The following is a 19,192-nucleotide window of genomic DNA, read 5'->3' on the forward strand; positions in this document are numbered from 1 at the left end:
GAATGCAGATAGTATGGCTATGGCAGAGTTTCAGGCACAAATCAACACAGCTCTGGACCACAGACATGTTAGTGGAAATGGACAGGAAATGTATATTGTAAATTATTTCAAGTAAACAGGTAAGAATAAAGAATTGAGATAATAAGCATCTGTGTATCCACTACTCAGCTTTATCAAATCTTACTAGTAGTTTTTATTTGCTTCTAATTTTTTTCAAAGAATTTTCAAAGAACATACATAACTGACATTCCCTGTTGCATTTCTCAAGAGATAACTACTATTGTAAATTGAGTTTTATCAATTCCATGAATCTATATGTTTACTTCATAGTTAGATATTATAATTTATGATTTTATTGGTTTTTATTCTTTATATAAATGGCAGAAAACAGTATATACTATTCAGCAACTTATTCTTTTCATGCAACAACATTTAACCATGTCAACAAATGATGTTTGTTCCTTTTAAGGCTGTATAATTTTGTGCTACAACTATAACATAATTTAATATTTGTATTCTTGATAGGCAGTTAGGATGTTTTTAGTTTGGGCTGTTAAAAACAAAGCCTCAACATTGTTGCATCTCCTTATGCATAAGTTCTTATGCATTTTCTCCCACTTATAAAACTGTCCCTCAGTATCAGCAGGGAATTGGTTCCAGGACCCCTGTGATACCAAAATCCACAGATGCTCAAGTCCCTTATATGAAATAGTATGTGCATATAACCTACACATATCCTCCTGTATACTTTAAATCATCTCCAGATTACCTAGAAGAACTGGTATAATGTAAATGCTATGTAAATAGCTGCCAAAGCAAGGCAAATTCAAGTTTTGCTTTTTGGAACTTTCTGGAAAAAAAATTTGGAATATTTTCAATCTGCGGTTGGTTAAGTCCTCTGATGCAGAACCTGTGGATATGGAGGGCTGACTGTATACCATGAAGCAAAATTTGATGGCTGCATGGTAAAAGCATCTTCACATTTATTAACTATTGTTAATTTATTCTCCAAAATGGTATTTTCTATTTTCACCAACTGCATTACATATGTGTTAGTGGATTTGCATATCTGTGTCAAAGCTTTGGCAATTTAATAGACACAAAATGGTTTCCAATTTCTTTTTAAGCTTCATTTTCATGGTTACAATGGTATAGGCCTGTTTTCCTTATTGGGCTTCCTCCTTTGGAAATTGTTTATGTATTTCGTGTATTTTGTTTTGTGTTCTTATTGATTTATAGGAATCTTTTATAACTAGTATTTTGTTAGTTATTGTATTGCAAAAACTACTTATTCTAAAGTTTTTTCTTTTAGTCTTTATGGTATCTTTTATGGAGTATGTAAAAAAAAAAAAAGTGATCAAATGTATGTGTATTTTCTTCATTGTTTGCAGTTTTCTTTATCTTATTTAAGAAATTCTGTCTTACTTAGAGGTCTTAAATTAATTTTATCTATACATATTTAGGACCTTAATCTATCTGAAAATCGTGTTTGTTTGTATGGTGAGGAAGACACCTGATTTTATTTTATTTTTCTATTTCCCTGTCACTATGTATAAAGCAATTTATTATTTCCTCCTTTTTTGTAATGCCAACTGTGTTATACATAAAATCATTCTTATATGTATGGGTCTCTTTGCAGATCCTTATTTTGTGCCAGTGGTATATTTTTGCTAATTCCACCACTCTAAATATTATAGTTCTATAGTAAGTCTATGTATCTGGTAGACCAAGCTCTTCTCATTACTCATCAAAATTTCTGTGCCTGTTCTGCTTATTTCTTCTTATGTGTGAATTTCATGGATGATATTTCTAATTCTACCTAAAACATCTGCTGGCAATTGCAGTTATATTAAATTTATATATTAATTTGAAAAAAACAATTATTTTAGTGTTACTGATATTTTCCAACCCATGCATAGGTACTGGTTTCTACATTTATGTACAATCAGGCTTCTGGTTCCACATCAGTGGATTCGACAAAACACAGATCAAAAATATTTGGGAAAAGATATTCCAAAAAATTCCAAAAAGCAAAACTTGAATTTACTGTGCACTGGCAACTATTTACATAGTATTTACATTGTATTAGGTATTCTAAGTAATCTAGAGATTACTTAAAGTATACGGAAGTATGTGTGTAGGTTATATGCAAATGCTATGCTATTTTATATAAAGGACTTGAGCATCTATGGATTTTGGTATCCATTATTTTGTAATTTTACCCCCAGAGGTTTGAACACTTCTAGTCACAATTATTCCTGGGAAACATTGCTTTTATTGTTATTATAAACTGAAGTTTTATCCCTTATATTTTCTAATTAGCTTTGTCTCTGGCATATAGGATTTTGGTATATTCAATTTGTATATTAAAACCTAAATCCCAAAAACCTTATGAGAGCATCAGCTCTCTAGTAAATTCAGAGCATGAAGATTATTTTGAATATTATATTATCTGCAAATAAAGTTATAATCTGCAATCATATTATCTGCAAATAATCACATTATTTATTATGAAAATAATCATATTATCTGCAAATAGTTATAGCTCTTCTTTTCCAGCTCTTTTTCTCCTCATATATGTATTTTATATTTTGAATATGATAATAATTTTTGTATTTAATAGCTCACTTTCATGTTTATTTTCTTGTGGGTACTGATGCACCAGACTTACTTCTATTGTCTCACTTTGTGTTTTCTTCTTTTCCTTCACTCTCCTTCTTTTGGATGGGTCAATTTTTTAGTATCATTCTTTTCTCCCTCTGTGGTAGGTGGACTCTAAGATGACCCCCAATGATCCCATCTTTTCTATTCATGCCTTTATGTAATCACTTCTCCTTGATTCTCTGCTAATGAATAGAGTACAGAAGAAGTAATATTTGCCACTTCCAAGAATAGGTTATATTAAGTCTATGGCCTCTGTCTTGGAAATGCCCTCTCATTTTTTTTTTTTTTTTTTTGAATGCTCACTTTGGGGAAGCCAGCTGCCATGTCATGAAGCAGCTCTGTGGAGAGGCCTGGTGAGTACACTTGAAAGCAGATCTGAGGCCAGCTAACAGCCATGTGAGTGAGCTTAGCAGCAGGTAAGAATCATCAAAGATGTGTACAGACAAAGAAGTGGAGACTACTGCCATAAAAATAGTTGAAATAATAATGATCTTTGGATGTGGACAGGGTAAGAAGGAAAATGATGACAGAATATTTCAGATAGACATGGAACTGGAATCTAAAATACTCTAAAGAGAATGGGAAGTACAAAGTGAGCAAGAATAATAAAGACAATCCACACATGAAAGAAGGTTTAAAGATGGGAAAGCAGATAAGACATAGAAATATAACATAAAGAAGTTTAAGAACTTTCAACCAGGAGAAAGTATCTTGCTGCAGAGACAAAGAGAAAAGTTATGTGATATGAAATGCAATACTGGGCACTACGGATCAAAATTGACATAGTCAAAATGATTTAGCTCTTCTGCAAAGGCAGAAGACCTATAGGGATGTCTGCTCGAGTTTTGAGTTTTATGATAACTAAAAAAGCAACAAAATGCTTTGCTTATTCTTTTTCTTACTTTTTAAGATCAAATCACTTCCACAGATTTTGAAGTAATTTAAGGAAGTTTACTTGTTCTTAATAATTATATTCTTAATTTGTTTTTTTTTAGAAAAGAGTCCATACAGAATTAGGAAATATAAAAGGTGTGTGTGTGTGTGTATATATATATATATATACATAAAGATTTTGAAGAAAAGATTTGCTCTTTTTGAAAGGAATTATAATAAACCAAATAATTATTTCTTGAAATATAACACTGCAATCTAATGAGATGTTTCATTGCTGCTAAAGTCAGCTTATCAAAGAATGGTGGTGACAGTGAAAAACAGTAAATTTTTAAATTAGAATCTTGCATAAACCATTTTAAACCAATCACTTATTTTAATTAAAATGTTCAGTTCCCATTTAAATCAAAAATTTTCATAAACAAATGCAATGTTTTGCTTTAGTGGTATTCTTTTTTACTTTAGCCCATCCACTGTTTCTCTGTGAGGCTTGAATTAAGTTAATAGGTTTTTCTGGTTTGTTTTTTGTTTGTTTGTTTGTTTGTTTTTTGCAGTACCCGGGCCTCTCACTGCTGTGGCCTCTCCCGTTGCGGAGCACAGGCTCCGGACGCGCAGGCTCAGCGGCCATGGCTCACGGGCCCAGCCGCTCCGCGGCACGTGGGATCCTCCCGGACCGGGGCACGAACCCGCGTCCCCTGCATCGGCAGGCGGACCCTCAACCACTGCGCCACCAGGGAAGCCCTCTGGTTTGTTTTTATTTATTCTTTTAAAATAATAGCACAATTTCTCATAGCATAACTCCTTTTTGACTCTGAAAAAAAATCATTATTCTTCAAAATAGAAAAATAACATTTTAGTCCATAAATTTCATCATTATCTTTCATTTTGATTAACCATAACTTGGGTGTGTGGGTATGTGTGTGTTTGAACATTTGGCATTATTTCCTTTGCCCAAGATCATGCTGTACACTCTAAACAAAACAGACTAACACCTGTCACATTAACAGTGATGGTCTTTACCTTAGTAGCAGAATAAACAATATGATATCATGAAAAATCAGCTGACAACTCCCTTGTAGCAAAAGTAATTGTGTTGACTCTGAACAACCTGGAATGAAATATTCCTGACAAAAAGCTGACATTCTGCATGTCCTTGGGTAAGTCAAATGACCTTCTGTATTCACAGGATATTAGCAATTTCTTAATACAGCATAAAATTCTAACAGTAATAATAGTTTTGCCATTTTTACAATTTCCACTGGGTATGTGTAGCTTGGTAGATGATGTGATATGCAGTGCTTTCGTATCTCAAAATATTTCTTTCTCTGTAACTTATTAACTATATAATCTTTATGACAGGGCCCAGCATCATGTGTACAAATAAGGAGTAATAGATAAACTATTCCTTTAGCTGGATAACATTTAGTAAAAATGGTTTTGAATACAATAGGTCCATAAACACAAGAATTTGTGTTTATTTACTGATGTGTCCCAAAAACCTATTGATAAAAATAATGACTGGCAAGAGGTAGATGCTTAACAGGTATTTGTTGGATGAATTGTTGAATGGAAGACAGTTGACTAGTTTCTCATGCTAAGTTGTTATTTCTCTCAGATCTACAATCATCACTCAAAGCCTGTACTATTAACTGTGTTTAAACGGTATCTCAAAAATGCATTAAAACTCTATAAAACTCCATCTATTAACACTAACATGACAGTGTAGTCTATGTGTGTCTAGCACTATGAAAATTTGCCACGTTTATGTTGTGAGGGTGAAACTGCATTGTCATTTGTAATACAGGGAAAATAGTGTCCTCTAATACCCCAAAAGACTATGTCCAGCACCACAGTCAAAATAATGGTAAGAATTCTTCACCTCCATCAGGACTCCTTGGGTAGTCAGGGGATATTTTAAATTGTGTATTTATAATCACTTAGCCAAAGGCAAGCACAGAAAATGTGTTAATTTACTGTGAAATTTGACCTAGATGATTTGTGCTTAAATACATAAAATGAAGATACTGACTTACGTGGAGTTCTGTAACCTATAAAAGTCCTCACTTAACCATTTCAGAGATAAAGCAGTTTTAGGGGTGTTAATTTACATATCTAAACTAAAATGTAAAAATTTGCATTACTATATTAAAAGGTAAAAATTTTTAAATACAGAAGGAACTCACGTATACTTAGCATTTACCATGTGTATGGCACTCTGTTCTTAATGATATCTATCATCTATCTATCTTTAGAGGGAGAAAGAGAGATAGAGACCCTAGTTAACTGTGTTTTCCAAAAGTTAAAACATTTTTCTTTGGGTCACTAGCTAATCTACTGAAAGAGTAAGCATTCAGAGAGGAAATGAAAATCTCCCCTGCTCACTTACAAACAATTGTCTGGTGACAGACATAGAATGACTATAGAATTACATGCATATCTGAATGTTTATTTACTCAATCAAAAGTCCAAACATTTTAGGAAGGGCAAACATAGCAGTACCTTGCAAAAAGAACTCAAAGTAATCAAAATCTTAATGAAACTTTAGAGAAGTCATCAATTTAACTACAGACTAAAATGAAATTCAGTGAAAACAAAGAGAAGATTGAGGGAAAAAAAAGAATGGAAATGGGAAGAAGGGCAAAACTCAGTGAGCTTAATCAAATACGAGTCCCAGATGTGAGTAATCAACACACCCTAATCAGCATGGAAAGACATTACATAAGAAATGTGTTACAACTGCTGGCGCGGTGGGGCTGGTTTCTCTCCTCATAGAGCCTAGACCTCATTTCAGCTGATGCTAATACTCCTTTCAGAGGCAAAAGAAGGTGGCTCCTGGAGGCTTAGTCCTTTCAATAACTATCCATACGTAGTGGGCACAGACCTCTTGCAGAATCTGCTTATACTTTCTGAGACATGTATTTAGTCACAGACAACTACAGCCCACCCTTCTAAGAATTTGATATTTAAAACTTTTCATTATGCTTGAAAATGAGAATTTTCATTGTGATTACACTGAATAAATGTATATGAATAATTAAATGTTAATAAATACCAGTTATTTAAAGTAAATAACTATTTCCTAAAAAGAGACTTCAAGCAAGAAAATTTAAGATATTACTGAGCTGTCCTTAGTGCAACTATGGAAAAGACACAGTAGCCTTGACAAACATTGCTTAGTAACAATGATCATGTTATTAGCCTCGGGACTTCCTTGGTGGTCCAGTGGTTAAGACTCTGTGCTCCCAATGCAGGGGACCGGGGTTCAATCCCTGGTCAGGAAATTAGATCCTGCTTGCTTCAACTAAGACCCAGTGCAGCCAAATAAATAAATATTAAAAAAAATAAGTTATTAGCCCCATCAGTTCTGCAGAAAAGGACACATTATTATGTAGCAGGGCCAGCAGGATAGAGAGCCATTTTCCTGAGGTCCTACCATAAGATCCTCTGACACAACGATTTCACTCATAAGAATATATCTTAAGGAAATATCAATGAAGTAAGCAAATGTATATGCGAAAAACATTCCAATGTTGTTTGTAGTAGAAAAAAAAATGGAAACTAAATAGATTTCCTCTAAATAAACAAATGTGATAAATAAGTGATTATACATCCACATTATGAATGCAGCCACAAAAAAGAGCTTTTCAAAAATTGTTAATGACGTGGGAAAACACACATAAGATTAAGTGAAAAGTTCATTATTCAAAATTCAATATAGGATATAACATTAATGTTGTCAAAAGTATATATGTATACATAATAAAATGTAATATATATATAATAAAAACCTTAATGTTTTTTGAAAATGTGATGTTTTTTCTAGGAAATCCACTTGCGTGAGTTCTTTAGGTTCATAAATGTAAAACAAGTCCCCAGGGCTTCCCTGGTGGCGCAGTGGTTGAGAGTCCGCCTGCCGATGCAGGGGACACTGGTTCGTGTCCCGGTCCGGGAAGATCCCACATGCCGCGGAGCTGCTGGGCCCATGCGCCATGGCCACTGAGCCTGCGCGTCCGGAGCCTGTGCTCCGCAATGGGAGAGGCCACAACAGTGAGAGGCCCGCAAACCCCAAAAAAAAAAAAAAAAAAAAAAACAAGTCCCCAGTCATTACCTTGGAGAAACTGTGAAGATAATATTCACCTGACTGAATGGTAATATTTACGCTGAGGACATACTGTAAATTATGTACATTTTTTAAGCAGTTTTGTCTCTAAATGCTTTTTTTTTTCCTCCTTGGTAAAAGTGTTCTTTGCTGTTTAAAGATTTAGAATACTCAACGCCTCTGTGTGTGTGTGTGTGTGTATGTGTCACGTATGTATGTGGGCATATCTTTGTTTAAACAGTTGCTCACAAAAAATCTGGAACTGAAATTCTGAAAACCAGAGGAAGGACATATATAAAGAGATGCAGGAATAACTATGCCATGTAGAAGATAAAACTAACTAAAAAAAAAAAAAAAAAATTACACTAGGTACCAGGCTCTATGAATAGTCAGCTTTTATCTAAGACTAGGTATCTCAATATATATTGGTATTAGAGTGTTTTGATTGTCCAGTCTGAGCACTGAGATCCAATTATGTGTACAAGAGGAGTTACTCTTAAAGAGGGTTTTTACTTACACTATAGTTCATCTTATGATATGGCAAATCCTGGCGTAAGAAATTAAAATTGTGACTTATGGTTACCAGGGTGTAAGGGTGAGAGAGGGATAGTTAGGGAGTGTGGAATTGACATGTACACACTGCTGTATTTAAAATGGATAACCAACAAGGACCTACTGTATAACATAGAGAACTCTGCTCAATATTATGTAACAACCTAAATAGGAAAAGAAGTTGAAAAAGAATAGATATATGTATATGTATAACTGAATCACTTTGCTGTACACCTGAAACTATCACAACATTGTTAATCAACTATACTTCAATATAAAATAAAGAGTTAAAAAAATAAAATAAAAAAGAAATAAGAATTTGAAGATAAATCTGAGGCAGTGAGAAAGGAATTTCCTGTGCTTTCTGAGAGATTTTCTGGGCTTTGGAAGACATGCACAAGGACAATTTTACTAAAAGAAGGAGACCTGCACTCTGGCATGGAGTAGTGAACAGAAGCTACACAGAGAGTCATCTGACCAGGGTTTCCTTGGTCTTAAGTCTGTAGACCCCAAGAGAAGCCAAATCTAACTTGATATTTTATTCTTCTGGCATGTACTCCTGAACCTACATCGAGTTCTGTTATGTATCAAGTCACTTTGGTGCCATAGGGAATTAAGGAAAGGGTCTGCCCAGGTCTTGGGCTGGAGAGGCAAAGTAAAATATGCTACCCTCTCTCAAGAGCATATTTAGTGATGGTAGCAGAAGAGCCAGATGAAGAGATGGCATTTTAGGCAGTTGTTCAGCTTTCCAATCCCACAGGGCACCTAAAATATCACATAAAATGTAATGAGAGAGAAAGTAAACTAATCAGAACTCTTTTCAGGTAAAAAGGAATATTTCGACAAGTCACTAGTATTGAGTTTAAAACCCACAAGAAACTTGTGTAACAATGGAATGCTAAGCTCCCTTTTAAAGATGATGCTCTGGGTAACTTCAGAGATTTATCATACAGAGGAGGGTGTGCAATTCTAGGGCCAAAACTGAAACACCTGGAACAACATGTACAATCACCTTCCCCAGCAGTGCTCAGCCTCTTCTCTACATAATGAAAGATACTTAGAAATGATCACCTGACACCAAATCATTAGCCTTCTCAGAGCGTCCAAGCCCAGACTGTCCCAGACAGCTACATGCAGAGTCTGGTTCTGGGAAACCATGATGGGTCCCAAGGACGGATGGGCCCAGCACAGTGTTCATCCCCAAAGTTCAAAATGTGCACTCAAGAGGGTGTGAAGAAGAGACTGGAGTGGAAGAAGTACAGGAGTCATCCGCGGTATCCACAGGGGGTGGGCTTCAGGACCCTCCACAGATACCAAAATCTTCAGGTGCTCAAGCCCTTTATGTAAAATGGCATAGTATTTGCATATAACCTATGCATATCTTCCTGCATACTTTAAACCATCTTTGATTACTTAAAATACCTAATACAATGTGAATGCTATGTAAATAGTTGTCAGCAAGCAGCAAATTCAAGTTTTGCTTTTGGGAACTTTCTGAAAATTTTTTTCCAAATATTTTAGATTCCTGGTTGGTTGACTCCATTAATGTGAAACCTGTAGATAGAGAAGGCTGACTATATAGTGATTGCATTCCTGAGCACAGGACAGACTTGAGGAAAAAGTTGTGAGGTCTTTGAAGAAAGAGAAAAATTAGGGCTTAAACCACTGTAATTCCTGGCATTGAAAGTTACTGACTTTCTTTCCAGATGAACTACCTGAGGGAAGAGATTTTTGGGGTTTATTGTTAAGTCCCTAGTGACTGAGACAGTGCTTTGCACATACTAGGTGCTGACTGTTATTTGAGTATAGAAAGTGACTTCATTTTTCACTTGTGTTAAAAAAAGCTTAGTCATTTGGGCTTAATATATAAGTGAACATATACATTCTTACATACATATGTGCATATATACTACACATATCTCTACAGTAGTATAAGGAAATTTGCTAAAATATCAACAGTGTTTATCCCTGGTTCAAGTTATTACAAGTTATGATTTTGTTTCCTTTCTTATATTTTTCAATATTTGTAAATTTCCTACCTAGTTAGAATTAAGCAAAGAATGCTACTAAAAGAAAGACAATTCAAAATCCATAGAAATACATCCTAATAATACAAACAAAAATACTTAATAGATAGCAGATTATAATCACAAATGTCTTATTTTTAAAATCACCTGATATCTCAAACCCTGTTCCATATTTCATCAACACAGGTGTTTTACATGTATGACTATCAAGTTCCATATCAGAAAGGAGCATTGCTAAAAGTGGAGATGCAATAGCTGGTGGGGAAAAAGAGCATTCTCTCCCTTACCCTGCAGAGTGGAAGTTTAAAACAAATAATGGCCAAAGTACCCTAGCTGAGATTTAAGCCCTTGTAAATGATGTATTTTTCCCCCACACAACATTCGGATGGGCCATGAGATTCTATTCCTTTGTTTTTCCTACGTTCCAAAATAATCAACCACACAACTAATCGACATATTCCTTTTTTGCCTTGCTATATTTTCAGCCAGGAATAATTTTAAATTTTGGCTTGAAAATAATTTTATATTCCTATATATAATCTGTGTATTTTTGCTCTGATACTTTATCTATTGACATAAAATTGTCCTAACTTTCTTTCTTCATAAATTCTTTTCTCATGTACTGATCAAAAAGACCTTCCACAGGGAAGAACAAAGAGATCTATGCAGATCAGCCATTTTAATGAAAAGCACTTTTATTCCCTAGTCTGATTCTGATTTGATATCTTTCACAAATGAGTTAAAGGGCAATAAAATGTCAAAAGAAAGGAGGACAAATACCTTCCAGGATTAATGGCTGTTTCACCTCCCTCCAGACGTACATCTATCTTTTTTAGGAAGGCAGGAGGCATACACTCACTGATGAGTTCAGAGAAACAGAGCAAACATCAGGGTTGCTTTCGTGGGTCCTCACTTCAAATTAGTAATTAAAGTACTGGAAAAGGCATTCATCCCAGCAATTTCTACCGCTCTAGATTCTGAATTCTTTAACTGGAAACACTTGACAGAGATTCCTAAGACTACTACTCTAAGTGACTTCTGAAGGTTACCCCAAAACTTCCCCTAATACTGAAACAAGCTTAACTAACAACATCTTTCTAATTAAGCAAAGGTGAAAGGGGACAGGTAAATCTCCCAATCCTAAATTCTTCCCATAGAGGTCAATTTTTGCGCATCTATTCACACAACAAATATACACTGATTGCCTATGCTAAGTCAGGCACTGGATCTTCAGTGGTTGACAAGGGAGATGAGGTTTACATTCTAATGTTGAGTACCTTCCAGCAGGATAAACAAAAAGTAAAAGTAAACAAACAAGTGACAGGTAAAGGCAGACTGGACTTGGGGCCCTGGAGGACATGAGCTAGATGCCATGGCTAGGGTGGAGAAGAGCAGTGGAGATGTGGTTGATCAGCTAAGCTGCTCTAAGGTGATGACCTTCATGATCAAAGGCAGGATGGTGAGGGGTGGAAGTGTCCAGGAAGAAAGCATTAGGAGTGGGATCATCTGGGGAATGAATAACTTATTCTTTTGAATATTGTACTTTAAAATGTGCTTAAATATCATACATTTAATTCACCTGTGTGTATGGGTTTAATCAGAACATTTTCACAGCAACTCTCTGTGAGAGAGCTTACAGGATAACAGGAGCAAAAAGGAGTAATTTAGGATATTTTATAGTTTCTATACACCTCTAACCTCACAAAAGGTCCAAAATCAATGTGATATGTGTCTTTCTCCAGTCTTCAAAAAGATCACCAGGTCTTTAAAATCAGAGTCAAGCAGATGTTTCCCAAATCAGGTCTGTATCACAGGGACATCCCAATGTCCCTATAGCAGTAGTTTGTAACGTGCATAAGAATGTCCTGATATACCTATAAAAATTGAGGTCCTCATTCCTACTCCAACAGATATGAGTTCTTGACTTTCAGTGTGGGGTCCTGGAAATTGCCTTCTTGGGTGACTCTGATGCTTATAGTCTGTGAATCATATCTTAAGAAAAACTACTCTCAAAATTTCTTCTCAGCAGTATGGTCCAGACTTTGCCTAAGACTTGACATCATATGTGGTCTAGATTAAAATTGAGACTGGTGGCACAACATACTTGGTCCTGCCTGTCCCAATGCCACTGCTCATTCACAAATACCTTTGTATGTATTGGAAAAACTTTCTGCCATGTAGGTAGGGGTTCAAAGAAAGGCTCCTTTCCTCCACAGAGATAACTCTGAACCAGGGTGCACGGTTTGGCTAGAGGAAAATGGACTAGATTTCAGCAGCACTGACCCTCTAAACTGTGTTGGGCTTTTTAACAGAGGCTGCCCAGCAGCAGGCTGCAGTCCTGCCATTATCCTAGAGCACATAAATCAAAATCAAAATGTGCATCAGAACCGGGAGTGCCAAATTATTTTACAATTAAGATGGAATTCATCACTTGCACAGATTCTTGTTTTGTTGTCTTTCTCTTATTGTTCAGTACCCACAGCTAGTTTTACTGGTTTTGTGTTGCCAGTTGTGTGTTAGTGTTTCCTTTAGCAGTATAATTTGTAAAATTGGAGAGATACATGTTAGAGATAGTCTATATATTCTAGTTGTTTTACTAACCTGAACCCAGGAAATTATCAGCTCTTTGTTAATATCTTTTGCAGGTTCTTTATCCACTAGCCAACTTCAAATTCTTTAGGGGTGTGCCCAAATCCTCTTTCTCTCATCTCTCTACATTTTCCCCTGGATAACCTATCCATTCCTATGACTACGAGCACTATCATCTAATGATCTAGAGCTTTATAACTCAGAATCTGGTATGAGCTCTAGACCTCTTATATGTTTGCATTTGAATGTATCAAGAACAGTGTATCCAAAATGAATTACTGACCCATCTCTTTCAAAGCTGTACCTGTTCCAATCTATAGGCCCAATCAATCAAAGTCAAAATATGGACAATATTCTTGATTCTTTACCTTCTGTTGCTCTGTGCATCTTTTAAGGTCTAAATGGTAAAGGAGAAATAATTTATGCACTTAACAGCAAAGGAAATCTGATGCAAGGAACTGGTTTCGTAGGTGATAAAAAAGCTAAACAGAAATTGGATGCAACCCAAAGATTAGCAAAAGAGCCAAGAGAGGATATGATGTTACTGGGGACTGGAGGCGAGGAGCATCTGGCAGAAGATAGAACAAAATCATGCCAACCTAGAGTGAGCTGAAGCCATGGGCAAAATGCTACACCTGCAGAAATGAGCCTCCTCCAAACTCCAACTAGTGCCTTATGTCAGTGGAAGCCACATACAGTAGGGAAACACAGTCTAAACGCAAGAGGGAGGAGATATGGGGATATATGTATATGTATAGCTGATTCACTTTGTTATAAAGCAGAAATCAACACACCATTGTAAAGCAATTATACTCCAATAAAGATGTTTAAAAAAATTAAAAAATAAAAATGCAAAATTGAAAAGGGGAAGGATGAACAATGGATTTGAGGGCACAACTACCAATACAAACAGATATTGCTAAAATCTATCTATCACTTTCCTCCAAGCCAACTATTTTACTCCTGCAGGCTTCTCACATGTCCCTGTCCAATTTGTGCTCTATTCAGGAACCAGAATAATTCTAACTCAAATATAAATTGGCCCTATTTCAAATGTAATTTTTCACCTTCACTCCTTTCTCGCCTGCTTAAAGCACATCAACGACTTCCTATTGTATTTCTAGTTACACTTAACCATGGCCTGTAAGACTCCCTATTCTAGGTCCTGCTGATCTTTCCAAACTCATCTCTGGCCACTATCCATCTCATCCAATCCATTCCAGAGATACTAGTCTCCTTTTAGCCTCTGGAACACGCCAAGGTTTTTTCATCCTTAAAGTCTTAGAAGTCTTGCTTAATTATTGAATGGCTGACTCTTCTTATCTTCCAAAGCTGATACAATGCCACTGACTTAGGTGGCCTGCCCAGAAAACTGCATCTAGGTAACATCTGCCCCACCAACCTGTTGCCTTTACAGCTCTTTTCTCAGTTTATACATTTGTGTTTTTTTATTTGTTCCCATCTTCCACCATTAAGCTATAGGTACAATGAGATAACACATACTATGTCAATTTCCATTATATACTCAGAATATAGCAGAGTATTTGGTACATTATCAACATTCAAAATGATTATTGAGTAAATAATGAATCTAGAGAGGACTTGAAGATGAATTGGAAACTAAATATGTTAAGAGAAAGTGCAAACATAAAACAAAAATCTTCATGTACAGTATTTTTTCTAAATTATTATTATAGAACATGGCAATTATAGTACTAAGGATATTGATTAGGTATATCATAAATATGATGGAAGAAAAAGTTTCCTGGTTGTGTTACAGAAATCCAATAATTACATGTACTTTTAGTGGTATAATGAGTCACTGATTTTTTTTTACTTCCAATAGGGCAGTGTTTCTGAAGATTCTGATTTAATAAGTCCAAGGTGGATCTAAGATTCTGCATTTTTAACAAGCACTGAGGTGATTCCCAAGCTACTGGTCCAGGGACCACATTTTTTTGTAGCAAGAGAGCCGTCAAGTTGATGAATTATATTTACATGATGTTTTTCAGTGTCTACACCTTTTAGCTTCTCTGCCTTCTGAGCTGAAAAGTAGACAGAAACTACAAAATCAATAAAACACAATGTTCAATTAGTCTAATCAGTCTCTTGGCCACATTTTGTTCATCTGAAATTATTGCCTCAACCTCTATTTACTTTAAAACAGCATTTCCTAACAGATTTTGTAGTTCAAATTTTCATCACTAAAGCATTAACTAACTCATGTTTGAGAACTAACAATTAATGTACAAATCAATAATGGTAACCTTCATTTATATAGTGCTTTCCAGCTTACACAGAATTTTCAGGTACATTACTGTGTTTAATCCTCACAGCAATCCAAGATGTAGCCAAGACAAGAATCATTAACCTTATACTATAGAAAAGGAAGTTGATGTAGAGAGACATTAACCATGATAATAATCAGTAATATGTTTATAACTTTAAGTTTATAAATGCGTTTAATATGCATTAGCTAATTTGATTGCCATAATGATCATCAAAATCAGATAAATATCTGCTCTTGGTTATTGGTCATATGCAGCTACAGTGTCCCAAAATGCTTTTTTTTTTTTTAACATCAGTTTTATTGTATCTGTCTCCTTGGCTGTATTTAGAGAAAATAGTCTATGGGAATCTGAAAATTTGGATTTGAGTCCTTGCTCTATTATTCATTCCCTGTGAGACCTGGTGCAAGTGACTTCACTACTTTGAGGCCCTGTGATCTTATCTGTAAATTGGAAGGAATAATAACTTCCATTAGAGGGAACAACATTTCTCTCTCCTCAGGTTTCCAGAAAGGTGGTATCCATTCTACTCCCTAGAAAGAAACACTTTTGAAGAAATGCCTTGAAATTATCTCTTCCTACGCCCCTTATGTTATACACACCTCCCTGAAGGATACAGAAATTGATTTATCTGATTGGAGAGATAGGAAGAATCTGACACCATTGATCACATCCTTCTATTGGGAAGGGTTGTTACTCAAGTGACAATTCCCATTTCTTGTCCATAATATGTTGTATGCAGAACTAAAGCATTCCCTTCCTGTATTTATGCATTAATGCTGCTGATCAGGTCTGAAGATTTTCTTCTAGAAGTAAGTTTGGAAGCCCAAATCAGTCAAAATTTAGAATCTGAAGGTTATCTGAGTTCAAAGTTATAGGAGAGACTGAGATTATTTCATGCAGCTGGCTAGGTCTCTTTTCTGAGAACTTTATCTACTTGAAGGTGGGGAAGTGGTCTAAAGTCAGGGGGAAAAGCACAATGCCTGGAGGCCCATTTGTAGTTGCATTATCCAACCTGCTTTCCAACCGACAATCTGATATTTTAATCCCCCTCAGACAACTATGGGTATTCGTCAATCGGTTTAGTGCTTAGAAAGAAGATAGGGTGAGCTCTTTTACCAAGGACCTGCCAATATGGGCCACGTTCGGCCATCAAGAAGGTGGCCCATATTGAGAATTACTATACATGCTTGGGTACCGACTTCCACACCAACAAGCACATGTGCGAGGAGATCACCATTATTCCCAGAAAGAAGCTCCACAACAAGATCACAGTCTATGTTGCACATCTGATGAAGTGGATTCAGAGAGACCCAGTGAGAGGTATCTCCATCAAGCTGCAGGAGGAGGAGAGAGAATTATGTGCCTGAGATCTCAGCCCTGCAGCAGAACACTGAAGTAGATTCTGACACTAAGGAAACACAAGCTCTCGGGCTCTGGCAGTCTGTCCAATCTGCAGGTCACTCAGCCTACAGTTGGGATGAATTTCAAAACACCACTTGGAGCAGTTGAATCTTTCTGCAGTACTGTAATATTTTCAATAAACCTCGGACAACAAAAACAGAAAGAGCTATTATTGTTAATATTCCCATCATTGGCTCACGATAATAGGAATGATAAATCTGCATACCAATACAAACAAATGAGGAGGAACAAAATAAGGGCAAGTGAGACTATATGAGAGGTATTTCATCATTTATGAAGATGTGAGTACTGATTCTTAATTTTAGTTTAACAAATCAACAGAACAAATTCTTGAAGATTATCTTTAGCTCTATTTAAAAGTTTAGGACTGGGAAGCTCAAACAAGTGATTTTTCCAAGGCCATATACTTGATAAGTGTCAGGACTAAGACATAAAGCAATGATTTTTTTTTTTTTATAAGTGTGCTTCTTCCATTTGTGATTCATTGCCTCAATTTCAATAATTTCATTGTTTCCACTGACATGAAAAGTAACCGAAGTATAATACACAAAACAAAAAAGTATATACTCCCCAATTATATGCTTTGAGATTTTACTATTCATTAATATCATTTGTGGACACCATGAATTTTTTATTTATTATATATACATTTAATTTTTTAAAATGTCTCTTACCTTATAAATTACAACCAAACTTTACTACTTACTACAACAATTATTCTCTATATTTGTATTTATAAATTTCATCTTGAGTCAGAGATTAAATAAAAGAAAACATAGGCATAAGGATTATAACTCAGGCCCAGAAAATTCATAGACTTATAAGACATCCTGATGTGAGGGCCATCTGCTTTCAAGGAAAAAAAACAAAACAAAACAATGGGGATAGATGAATGGATGACCTGCTGCCAATAGCACTGATAAATGTCTCTGAAGAAGTGACCAAACATCCTTCAGGTCCGGATTGGTTGAGGGTCACATTAAGGAAAGAAATGTTCTGCTGAATCAGACATATGACTGATATCACACAACTGAAAAAAATCCTGTTCTTAAATTAAAAAATCTAAACAGATAAATGAGAAAAAAGACCAAATATCTTTCCTCACTAAAGTCTAGATCAAGAACAAAAGAGCTTTGAAAACAGGTCAAGAAGATTCATGAAAAAAATAATTTGGAAAAACACTACTCAGGAACATTTAAGGTGCATATATCAAGTTTACATATTACCTTTTACTTCATCTGTGAGCATTTATATAAAAACATATAACAACTTGGTTAATAATAGCACAAAATATAGATTTTCAACACCCTACCAAGTTGAGAATAGTCTCAAGTACTCAGAATTTAACAGACATGTTAAATTCCTGATGTATCTCTCTGAGATGAGTCCTGGATATGAAAAAATAGGAGGGACAAATAATCCCATGTAGTATTATGATTATTTTCTAAAGCACTCTACTGAACTGCCCCATGATTAGATTAATAAGCATCTCATTTAGTTCCTATTTTAATCAATTTCATGCAATTTTACAAATGTATGTTAAGTCTTTATAAGATAAATAAAAATGAGCAAGACACTACACTGATTCTCAAGGGCACTCACATTTTAAGGTGGGAGTTGACCCCTATAGCAATTTACTACAATCTTAATAATGATGGCATAATAGAGGTGTATACAAAGTATAATAGAATCGACCAGGAAGATGTATTATGGAGAAGGGGGCATGGCATGGAAAGAAAGCACAGAAAGATAAAAATAACATAAACATGGTTAAGTGGACACAATTCTCAAATGCTAGACTTTCTCTTGATTACCCATTGAATCACACAGTCTCATTCTCAAGAAATTTCAAATCACAAAATTGAGTGCTATGACCTAAATCTGGCTGGGAGTTGGGATGTTTCCTGGAGCTCCTACCACACAATGTGTCACACACTCAGAGGGTACTCAGCGGTTGGCTGTTGCTAATAATGATGTCTCTGATAGGTCATTTATACTTCAAATGCTTATAACTGTAGATCACTGATTATCAAAAATGATTAAGTGAATGTTCACAATAATTTACAGAAAAGGTAGCACACAAATAAGAACAGAAAGAAGAGAAACCTGTTAATCACACGGGATGACTTAGGAAATAAAGCAGAAAAGCATCAGTGTCATGAAAGTCATGAAGCAAGGTAACATGTTAGCTTCTGTGCAAGCACTTTCATTAAAATGTGCTAGGTCTGGAAAATAGTGAGGAAATTGTTATTTTTAGCATGCAGAGAGCATATTCTCAGATCTTAGAAAATGGTGTGAATGCAGTGGGCTTCACTGGAAAAATCCATTATATCACACAGAAAGTAAATGACAGGAGAGATGGAGTAAAAGCTTTCCATATTCAAAAACAAAAATAAGAAGGAAAGAGAGGATGAAAAAGGAAGAAAGAAATCCTCATTTCCCATGACTTCATCATATTTATTCAATGGAATATAATGCAGACATGAGGAATACTAGAAATTTCCCATATCTTTTTTTTTCCAGGCTAAAAATCAAAATATATCACTTAAGAACTAAATGTAGGAAATGTTATTTTAAAATTGTACATTAAATTAAGAAAAATATACTCCAATAAGAGGTTGAACATGAAAAGAAAAAGTTTTAAAATAAAAAAAAGA

The sequence above is a fragment of the Phocoena sinus genome, chromosome 7, assembly GCF_008692025.1.
Source record: "Phocoena sinus isolate mPhoSin1 chromosome 7, mPhoSin1.pri, whole genome shotgun sequence".
Classification (NCBI taxonomy): Eukaryota; Metazoa; Chordata; class Mammalia; order Artiodactyla; family Phocoenidae; genus Phocoena; species Phocoena sinus.